This window comes from Dendrobates tinctorius, unplaced genomic scaffold (assembly GCF_039654945.1).
Source record: "Dendrobates tinctorius isolate UK_male_01 unplaced genomic scaffold, ASM3965494v1 ptg000191l, whole genome shotgun sequence".
Taxonomy (NCBI): domain Eukaryota; kingdom Metazoa; phylum Chordata; class Amphibia; order Anura; family Dendrobatidae; genus Dendrobates; species Dendrobates tinctorius.
This window is the reverse complement of record NW_027361858.1, coordinates 12,884,640-12,894,107: the sequence shown is the minus strand read 5'-3', so window position 1 is coordinate 12,894,107 and position 9,468 is coordinate 12,884,640. Positions and strand designations below refer to the sequence as shown.

The window sequence follows — 9,468 nt, the reverse complement described above, 5'->3', positions numbered from 1 at the left end:
CTTTGAAAGGCTGCCTTATACTCTATGTGGGGCTGCATTATACTGTGCAGTGGCTGCATTGTACTCTGTGAGGGAACTGCAATATATATGAGGGGGCTGAATTATACTGTATGAGGAGGCTGCATTATACTGTATAAGAGGGCTACATTATACTCTATGAGAGGCTGCATTATACTCTATGAAGTGGCTGCATTATACTCTATGGGGTGGCCGCATTATACTCTGTGTTAGGTCTGCATTATACTCTGAAGGGGCTATATTATACTGTATAGAGGATTATGGGGTGCATTATACTATATGGGTGCTGCATTATACTCTATCGGACTATGGGGAGTGCATTACACTATATGTACTATATGGGGCCTGCATTATACTATATCTAGGACTATGGGGGAATACATTATACTATAGGAAGAACTATGGGGTGTATTACAGTATGGGCAGTGCATTGTACTACATGGATGACTATGGGGGTGCATTATACAAAACAGAGGACTATGAGGACAGTATTATACTATCTGGAGGACTATAAGGAGTGTATTATACTATATTGAGGACTTTGGGGAATGTATTATACTATATAGAGCACTATGGGGAGTGTATAATACTAATTGGAGGACTATGGGAAGTGTATTATACTATATGGAAGATTATAGGGCAGAACATATTGTATGGAGGACTGTCGTGAACATTATGTTATATGGAGGACTATGAGGTGCAATATACTATGTGGATGACTATGGGTTGTATTATACTAAGCAAGCAAAATGCTGCCTAATCATTGAGTGATTTCGTTGTTTATACCGGAACAAAAATCATTGCTCTCAGCAGCGCATTGCCTCGTGAAAAATGCAGATATGCTGTTGATAACATGATACTGTATTGTGACAGATTGATCTGCTATTGATTGTTCTGTCCCCATCATTGTTCCTCAGTCGGTTTAAAGAGACTCGGGAACAAGCAATAAATAATATTGTCGATCATGCTCGTTTAGTGGCCTGAACTATGCACATGTAAATGCAGCCAAAATGTTTCTGTGTGATTGTGCAATATGTTAGCATTTTTTGTTCAAAAAGTCAAACGGTGCTCCCTCCCTTCTGAGCTCTGCCATGCGCCCAAATAGTGGCTTTCCCCCATGTATTCGGTTTCTGTATGCTCAGGATAAATTGAACAACACATATTGTGGTCAATTTTCTCCTGATATTCTTGTGAAAATGAAAAAGTTTGGGTCTAAAGTAAATTTTTTGTGAAAAAAGTTAAATATTACTTTCTTACTTCCACTTTGCTTTAGTTCTCGTGAAGCATGTGAAAGGTTTGTAAGCTTATTGAATGTGGTTTTGCACACCTTGAGGGGTGCAGTTTATAGAATGGTGTCACTTTTGGGTATTTTCTGTCATATTAAGCCCCCAAAGTCACTTCAAATGTGAGGTGGTCCCTAAAAAAATGGTTGTGTCAATTTTGTTGGAAAAATGAGAAATCGCTGGTCAATTTTTAACCCTTATAACGTCCTAACAAAATAAATGATGCTTCCAAAATTGTGCTGATGTGCGAAATGTTATTTATTAACTATTTTATGTGACACGACTTTCTGATTTAAGAGCACAAAAATTAAAAGTTTGAAAATTGCAAAATTTTAATTTTTTTTGCCAAATTTCAATTTTTTCATAAATAAATGCAAGTCATATTGAAGAAATTTTACCACTATCATGGAGTACAAAATGTCGCGAAAAAACATTCTCAGACTCAGATGAATCCGTTGAAGCGTTCCAGAGCTATAGCCTCATAAAGTGACAGTGGTCAGAATTGTAAAAATTGGCTTGGTCACTAAGGTCAAAATTGGCTCGGTCACTAAGGGGTTAAAAAAATTAAACTCTGCTTTACTTACCTTCCCCACAGCCATTGTAGAGTTTCTGCCACTTCTCCTGGTGTCTGTTAATGTCTGTTGTGCTGACGTCACGTCGACAGTGCTGCAGCCAATCAATGAGCTCAGCAGAGCTAAGTAATTGGCTGCAGAGGTATCAGTGTAACATCAGCGCTGCAGACAATAATAGATATTGAAAGCACCGGTGAAGACTAAGCGCTGGATCCAGGAAGGGTGAAAGAGCAGAGTTTGTTTTGAAAACAAATTGAAGCCAGGGGAGGGTGAGTTTCTGAAACTGGAACCCTATTAAAATACATGTAATGGTCAAACTGTCAAGTTGTTCTTCAAATATGCAATGATGTCACCAGAGAGGACTTTTGCTGTGGAAACCTGGTGAGAGAAGAGAGACAGTATCCATAAGCAGGACATCTGCACTGGATTGAATAGAGATGACTATTATCTGAAATAATATAAAATTATTTCAGTCTTCTACAATAAAATAATCCAAAGCCTAAATGTATATCAAGAAACTGAACATTTTTCTTCCATTACCAGGAATCTGAAACTTCTAAGTGAGATATGAAGTTTCCCTCAGGGTGAGCTTATATGTACAGCAAAAAAAAAAAAAAAAATATATATATATATATATATATATATATCAAATGATTAAATGTGCCTATGATGTTGAGAGGGAAGAACATTACTACAATTGAGTTAGGGACTCTATGGTGGGAGGCTGGTGGCATGTAATAGCTTTTGATTGATGACTTTTGGTCCCATGAAAGCCTCTTTATAGTAAGTACTCTGTTACATTACTGTACCTTTGGTTAGACACCTGCCTGCAGGCTGATAGTCTCAACAGATCCGCTGCGCTGTAATTGCTCTGTAACTGCTAATTATATTGAAGATTTCAAAGCTAACCGCACAGTGTAGGTCAGCTGAAAAGTTGCATCTACTGTAGCAGAGTGTGACAAGTTACAGTATATATTCCCAATGTCCCTTTAAACTCATTCTCAACTAGGCCTGATTAAACCAATTATATTTTAAGCTTAGGATGAAGAGCTACCAAAAATTCATATTGACCTCATTTCCGACCCAGTATATGGCTATCGAGAAGTTATATGACAATTCCATGCTCTATTTTTATTATTGCTACAGAAGACAAACATACATGATAAACTACATAAACAGCAATTCTGACATTTTACATCGGTATCAGTGGAAGTGAAATAACTCATGTAATAAGGCTTACGTTACAACAGTGGAACTAATATAGAAAATACAAGAAAATAGAACCTGTCTCCAGCTATAACTATGGTAAGCAGGTAAGCACATGAAGTTCTCATCATTGAGATATATACAGTTAAAACCAGAAGTTTACATGCACTATATAAAAAGACACATATGCATGTTTGTATGAATATCTTACACAAAATCAGAATAAACCTTTCCCGTTTTAGGTTATTTAGGTATCACAGGTATGTCAGTGGTGACTGACAGTCGTCCTAGATCAGGCAGCAGAAGGTCATAGCAATAAGCTCAAACGCCTTCTTGAATTTTGCAACTGTGTTGTGGAGCGAGATCTCTCTCCATTTAGGACCCAGCGGTTGCCTCCACCTTCTGCTGCCTATTAGACAGCCTGGTGAGGGTTTAAATGCATTGCGTGTCTGCAGCATGCTGCTGGTGCTAGTTCTACTTACCTCAGCCTTGATGGAAGCTTTAACAGTCGGTTAGTGTCTTCACTGAGGTCCCTCAGAGAATTGCTGGCGTGATATAGCGGTGGTCTTCTCAAGCTAATTGTTCCCTCGTTCATCTACCCCCTTTGCCTCTAGTTGTAGTGGGGACTGACTAGTGCTACCCCGTCCTCTCCATAACCAGGACCTATTGCTAGGGTGAGGCAGGGATTAGGTTCCTGCTCAGCGATAGGTGCAGGACCTATATTGGGACATTAGGGCAGACAGGATGAATTTAGATCTGTCTAGGGGTCTCCACTCCGCCTTCACTAGGGCTTGGCCTCTCCCGTCCCTCTCCTCATTGTTGTGCACTTACTTATCTGTCACCCAGGGTGACATTAGGATTACAATAATTAATAATATTTGCCAAATGCTAGAATAATGAGAGAGAGAATGTTTTAACCCCTCTCTGACATTTGTCGTAATAAACCTATAAAGAGAGCACGGCACTCAGGAATAGTTTGGTTGTTGGTGCTCAAGTCAGGTATCCAACCCATCAATCAAAAATGACAAAAATCTTGGCACTCAATATGTGAAATATTCAGACACTTTTATTTTGTGCATCCAGACAGAAAGGTTTAAACGTTTTCGGTCCAGCATAGGACCTTCATCAGAAAAATCTCATTTACTGAAATAAATAAATCCTTGCAATGGTAGCCAAAAGAAGGACAAAGTAGAGAGTCTGGATGGCCAGTGAAAATGTTAAATGGCTGGCGTCTGGAAAGCGAATGTGGACTGTGCTGTCCAAAATTGGAACAGGCAGCTGTACAGCGTAGGGCTTCAGAAAAGGGACCTCCAGGGTCACTAAAATAAGGAGTGAAGACAGCGCTGATAGCAGTGGGTATACAACTTCTAGAGTTGAATTGCGCTGGTGAAGCCCTGGTCCGTGGTCTGGCTGCCCTGTGTGGAAGACCATATTACCACCACACAGTAACCTATAATACCACATACAAGGGACAAATGCCACCACGCCATGACCAGACCACATATTACCACCACACAGTGACCAACTAATAGCACATACAAGGAACAAATGCCACCACACCATTGTAGGACAACATATTACCACCACATAGAGACTGAATACTACAATACTGATCAATAATAAAAAAAATAATACTAATATCACCATAAGTGCCATTATACACAGAAGATCTGTACTTAGTATGCAGTGTCTGTGTACAGGTAATATAGTGATCACTGGTGACATACACAGGAGCTCTGTATATAGTGTATAGGTAATACAGTGATCACCAGTGACATACACAGGAGCTCTGTATATAGTGTCAGTGTACTTTTTAATGCAGTGATCACTGGTGACATTGTACACAGGACCGTTGTATACAGTGTACAGTGTATAGTCAGTGTACAGATAATGCACTGACTCACCAGTGACGTCTCTAGGTGAAGTCCTTCATCTTCGCTTTTCATCTTTCATCCAGCAGACTGCCGTCTCTTCTTCCAGCCAAGGCTCATCTCTGCAGGAAATAACACAGCTATCAAGAGCACCGCTTGCAGTACACATTACTGAATTTTATCTCAAATTCTAAACTACACCAGATGAAGGAAAAAAGGCGACATAGTGTCGCTCTGCACAGTAACAGGACCGCTTCCCCCATTTAAAACAGTATCTTCAAAAAATAAAATAAATACATCACTGTAGTAATAATATCCCTTAATTAGCCCCTATGGTAATAATATTCCCCATCGTGGCCCACGTGTGTCTCATTCCTGACTCCAGCCATATGTTCTCCCATCTTGCCACCATGAGTATCCATTCTGCCCCATATGATCATCCCATCATGCCCCATGATCCTGCCCCCACGTGATGTCTCATCCTGCCCCAAATAATCTCCCCATCCTGTCCCATCTGTCCTATGATTCTGCCCCATCTGTTTCCATCGTATTCATCTTGCCCCATGATCCTGCACCATGATCCTGCACCATGTGTCTCCCATCCTGCCCCCGTGTCTCCCATTCTGCCCATTGTCTCCATTCCACCCCTTGTGTCCATTCTGCCCTGTGTCTCTATTCTGCCCCCATGTCTCTATTTTGCCCCTGTGTCTCTCCAATCCTGCCCCTTGTCTTCATTCTGCCCCCATGTTGTTAAGGGAAGAATATATGGCACATGAATATATACAAGAATCAAAACTGTATCACTATATGGACGCTTTGCTGGATATTGGGATCATGTTGCTTTAAGATACTTCTGATTTTCTTATATTTTCTTAGAGTTGTTTCTGTATGGTATCACTCACCTAAGCTTCATCAAATATTGAATAAACTGGGTGGACCAGGGTAAGCCAAGCTAGAAAACAATACTTGTGTATATAAGTATTGTTTAGCAATATGGGAGCAGTAAACGGTAACCCAGAAATGTACATAATGATTGTGTAGCGACCTGGGAAAAGCAAATAGTAACTGGAAACATGTCCATGATGTAACTGATGATGTAGCTCAAATTCTGTTATAAAAGCTGTACACGTTTGATTAAAGACAGAGAAGAATCATATTGACATGATACACCTTGTCTTGTGTATTCTTTTCTCCGTGCACGTAAAATCTCTACCAAAGATCCAATTTGGCCACAGACAATTAAGACGGGCCACACCCTAGTGCGGCAGAATCTTCAGTTGGCGCCCAACGTGGGGCTCAGGACGATACCAGACGATCACAGCCGCAACAAAATCTCCCCCCAGGACGGATGTCTTTCCAGCGGGACGAGACTGCAGCTCGAGACCTGGTGAGAAAATATATCATCTTACCTACCCTTCTGTATTCACGTCCGGCTGGGAGGAGATAGTTTGGCTGTCTTCTCTGAACTCTTAAACTGACCACGTTTGAAAGTTCTGAGCCTATGGACCCGGTCAGGTATATAATTCCTTAATTGTCTGTGTGTATTATCCGGTCTAACCAATTCGGAGGGTGTATCTAGAATCCATCTAGTATCTGATAAAAACTATTTCATACTGCACTAGGGCTACTAGAAGCATACAGAGCAGAGTGCAAAGGGGCTGTTTCCACTGAGTTATCACCCTGGTTCCGACCTTAGACGGTCGAAGAAGTTATGTATATATTATATATATATACATATAGGTGCTCACGTCCGGCCATACGCCCACAGTATAAACTGGGCCCGGTGACGTGAATGACACGGCATATACATATTTTTAAGGAAAGAGGTGATTACTAATTTTTCCCCCCTCTGCTGAAATATCAACCACCTATCTAGAGGTGATTACCACTATTTACTATACCTAAAGTGACAAAAAGCCCAGCCCTAGTTGCCTTGGTAACAAAAGAACAGTGAAAGGGATAAGGAATACATTCATAATAGTTTTTATGTTTTGAAGTATTGATGCATTGTTGAGACACGCCTGTCCGCAGCTCTCATATTGAATATACTGCCATACTGGTTAGACTGCTATTTCAGCTGCATTTCCTGAATGCAAAGTGTTTAACAATCACGCTACATTATCTGTATTCAGTCCAGAGGATATAAAATATAGAGTGTAATAAGTTGTTTTATAGTATACACACAGTAACCCTTCAAGCATATTTATAATTACGGTTATCTAAAAGTTTAATTGTCTGCCTTATCTGCTTTGCCTCTCTGCTTTGCTGTTTTGGTTGTTTGTGTCTTTTGTAGTGTGTATGATTTGCCGGCAGGAGGCGTACTAGCATGTGGTTAAAATTTTTGAATACATTCTATGTGTGTATACATATATATATGTTGTGAAATTAGAGAATTGGTTAAACTAGTTTTGTTCTGCATACTATAATTATAAGGATAGTTGTTAAAAAAATTTGTTCAGGTAGAAAGAGAATTACTTGAATGGTAATTGCTTGATTTGTACAGATATCTCTGTGAGATCCGAGGTCTATTGTTACTTTTTAGTTATTGTTTTACTAATGTCACTACATTTCTCTATGAGATGGTTTTCTTTGAAAGGTTTTAGAGCGAAAGTTTTGAGGAAACAGAAATTTTAACAATTTATAAGGTATTTTTATACTACGCAGTTTCTGGATACACAAGATTTGTGAAATACTCTGGTGTTAGTTGTTGGTTAATTCCCTATATTACTGTGTTCAAGATAGCTAGACATCACTATGTTCACTGAAGACCCCTTTACTCGGACATAAGGAGTACATACAGCTTTTACAGTCACATATCCAACTGTTCATAACCCCGTGAGAATTTGTTTCAAGACGCACACATACACATGTTTTTCAGATATACTCAGAATTCAGATGATAGAATGGGTGGGAGCAGTCAGTCGATATCTATGAGACAGATATGACCCATAGTGGAGTGAGAAAGAAAATGTACGTTAAGAAACCCTCCGATCATGAGGGGAGGAGCATTAGATAAGAAGGGATAGAAGAATGTGTTAATGAGTGGAGAGCAGCGTCCCAGCCTCAGGTATTATGAGGTGTTACAGGACCCTGAAGCATTTTATAAGATGGCAGAGGAAGTTAGGAAAAAAGGCATGAGGAGAGGAATATAACAAGATTGCTGAATTTTGTGAAAAACAAATATTTACACAGGAAGATGTCAGTTGCAATATCTGCATTACATTCATTTATACTTCTATATACATTCCAGATGACTGGACGTGTGCCAGCTGTCAAACGCAGAATGCAGAATATCGTGAGACTTGTTCTGACTGTCAGATGACCAACCCAAAGAGCCGTACCTTCTTTCCAACTATTTATATAGACGGCACGTCTTGTGCTACATCCTGTCCAGCATCCATTATAGTTTTATTAATTAATGTAATTTATGAAAAGAATAATGAAGAAAAAGATGAATATGACATGGAGGTATATAAGTAAACAGAACCGGAGGAGACAGGAAATAAATAGCTCAGACTGATAATCTACAGTATTTATCGTTATATGGTGAGGGGACATAATCATCATCATCATCATAATCTTTTAAGCCTCAAAGCTCATTCTTTTGTACACAATCTACTCCACACAAGGACTCCTGGAAATAAGCAGGGAAAAGGAGAACCTGTGGATAATTTCTTCCACCAATGTAACAAAAAGTTTCTGGATCTCAGATTTGAAATGCAAATTAGTTCCAAGTTGGAAGAAGCTTGACACCCACCAACATCGAGCTCCAGATTTTAATAGGGTATTGGCATACTGATTCCACAACCCATGAAAGTACGTATACTCTTGCAGCCCCCCCCCACAAAAATACAATAGAGAAACAACATCTCTCACCCAGACAGAGGTTGAGGATACTCCTCTCAAATTCCTGGTGGGTCCCGATGCAATCAGAAGATTGATCAGGGACATTGATCTACTTGCTGAAGAAGTATGTAGTCTTTTCTTTTTTACAAGACACATCTGTAGATCATGTGGGCGTTGAACTAATGGCACTGATCCCAGACTCAATATTGGCAGGCTGAAAATCCAGTTTGTAAAGGTGGGGCCGAAGCCAGTAGCCCTGCTGCCAAGGAAATTGCAATATTCATCCTATTTCACCCTCCATTTCATAATTTGCAATTATTTCTATGAAGTTATGGATAATACATGACTTATGTGCTGTCAATGAAGTTATAGTACTGAACACATCTATGGTATCAAACCCACACACTATGTTTTGTTTTTATCAATTCTATTTATTTTTCTATGGTTCACGGTGATTGACCTGGCCAATGCCTTCTTCAGTTTATTTCTACATGCTGCAAGCCAGTACCTGTTTGTTTTCACACGAGGGCCAGCAATATATATTTGGACTATGATGCCTCAAGGGGCACAGTATAGCCTCTCTATGTTCACCCGAGCCATGACCACGGTCCTGGAGCCCTGGAAGAGGATACATCCCACAGCCACTTCGTTTTACAATGCATATGGATGACC

General features: G+C 39.9%; 1 long non-coding RNA gene across 1 annotated transcript; it reads right to left on the bottom strand.

The window, feature by feature from the left end:
* Window positions 1-1,601: 1,601 nt before the first annotated feature.
* LOC141055722 (uncharacterized) lies at window positions 1,602-9,233 on the bottom strand. The gene is made up of 3 exons (XR_012221521.1): window positions 8,827-9,233; window positions 4,984-5,072; window positions 1,602-2,251 (listed from the first exon to the last, which is right to left on the bottom strand). It is a non-coding gene; the product is annotated as an uncharacterized lncRNA (long non-coding RNA).
* Between the last annotated feature and the right edge of the window lie 235 nt (window positions 9,234-9,468).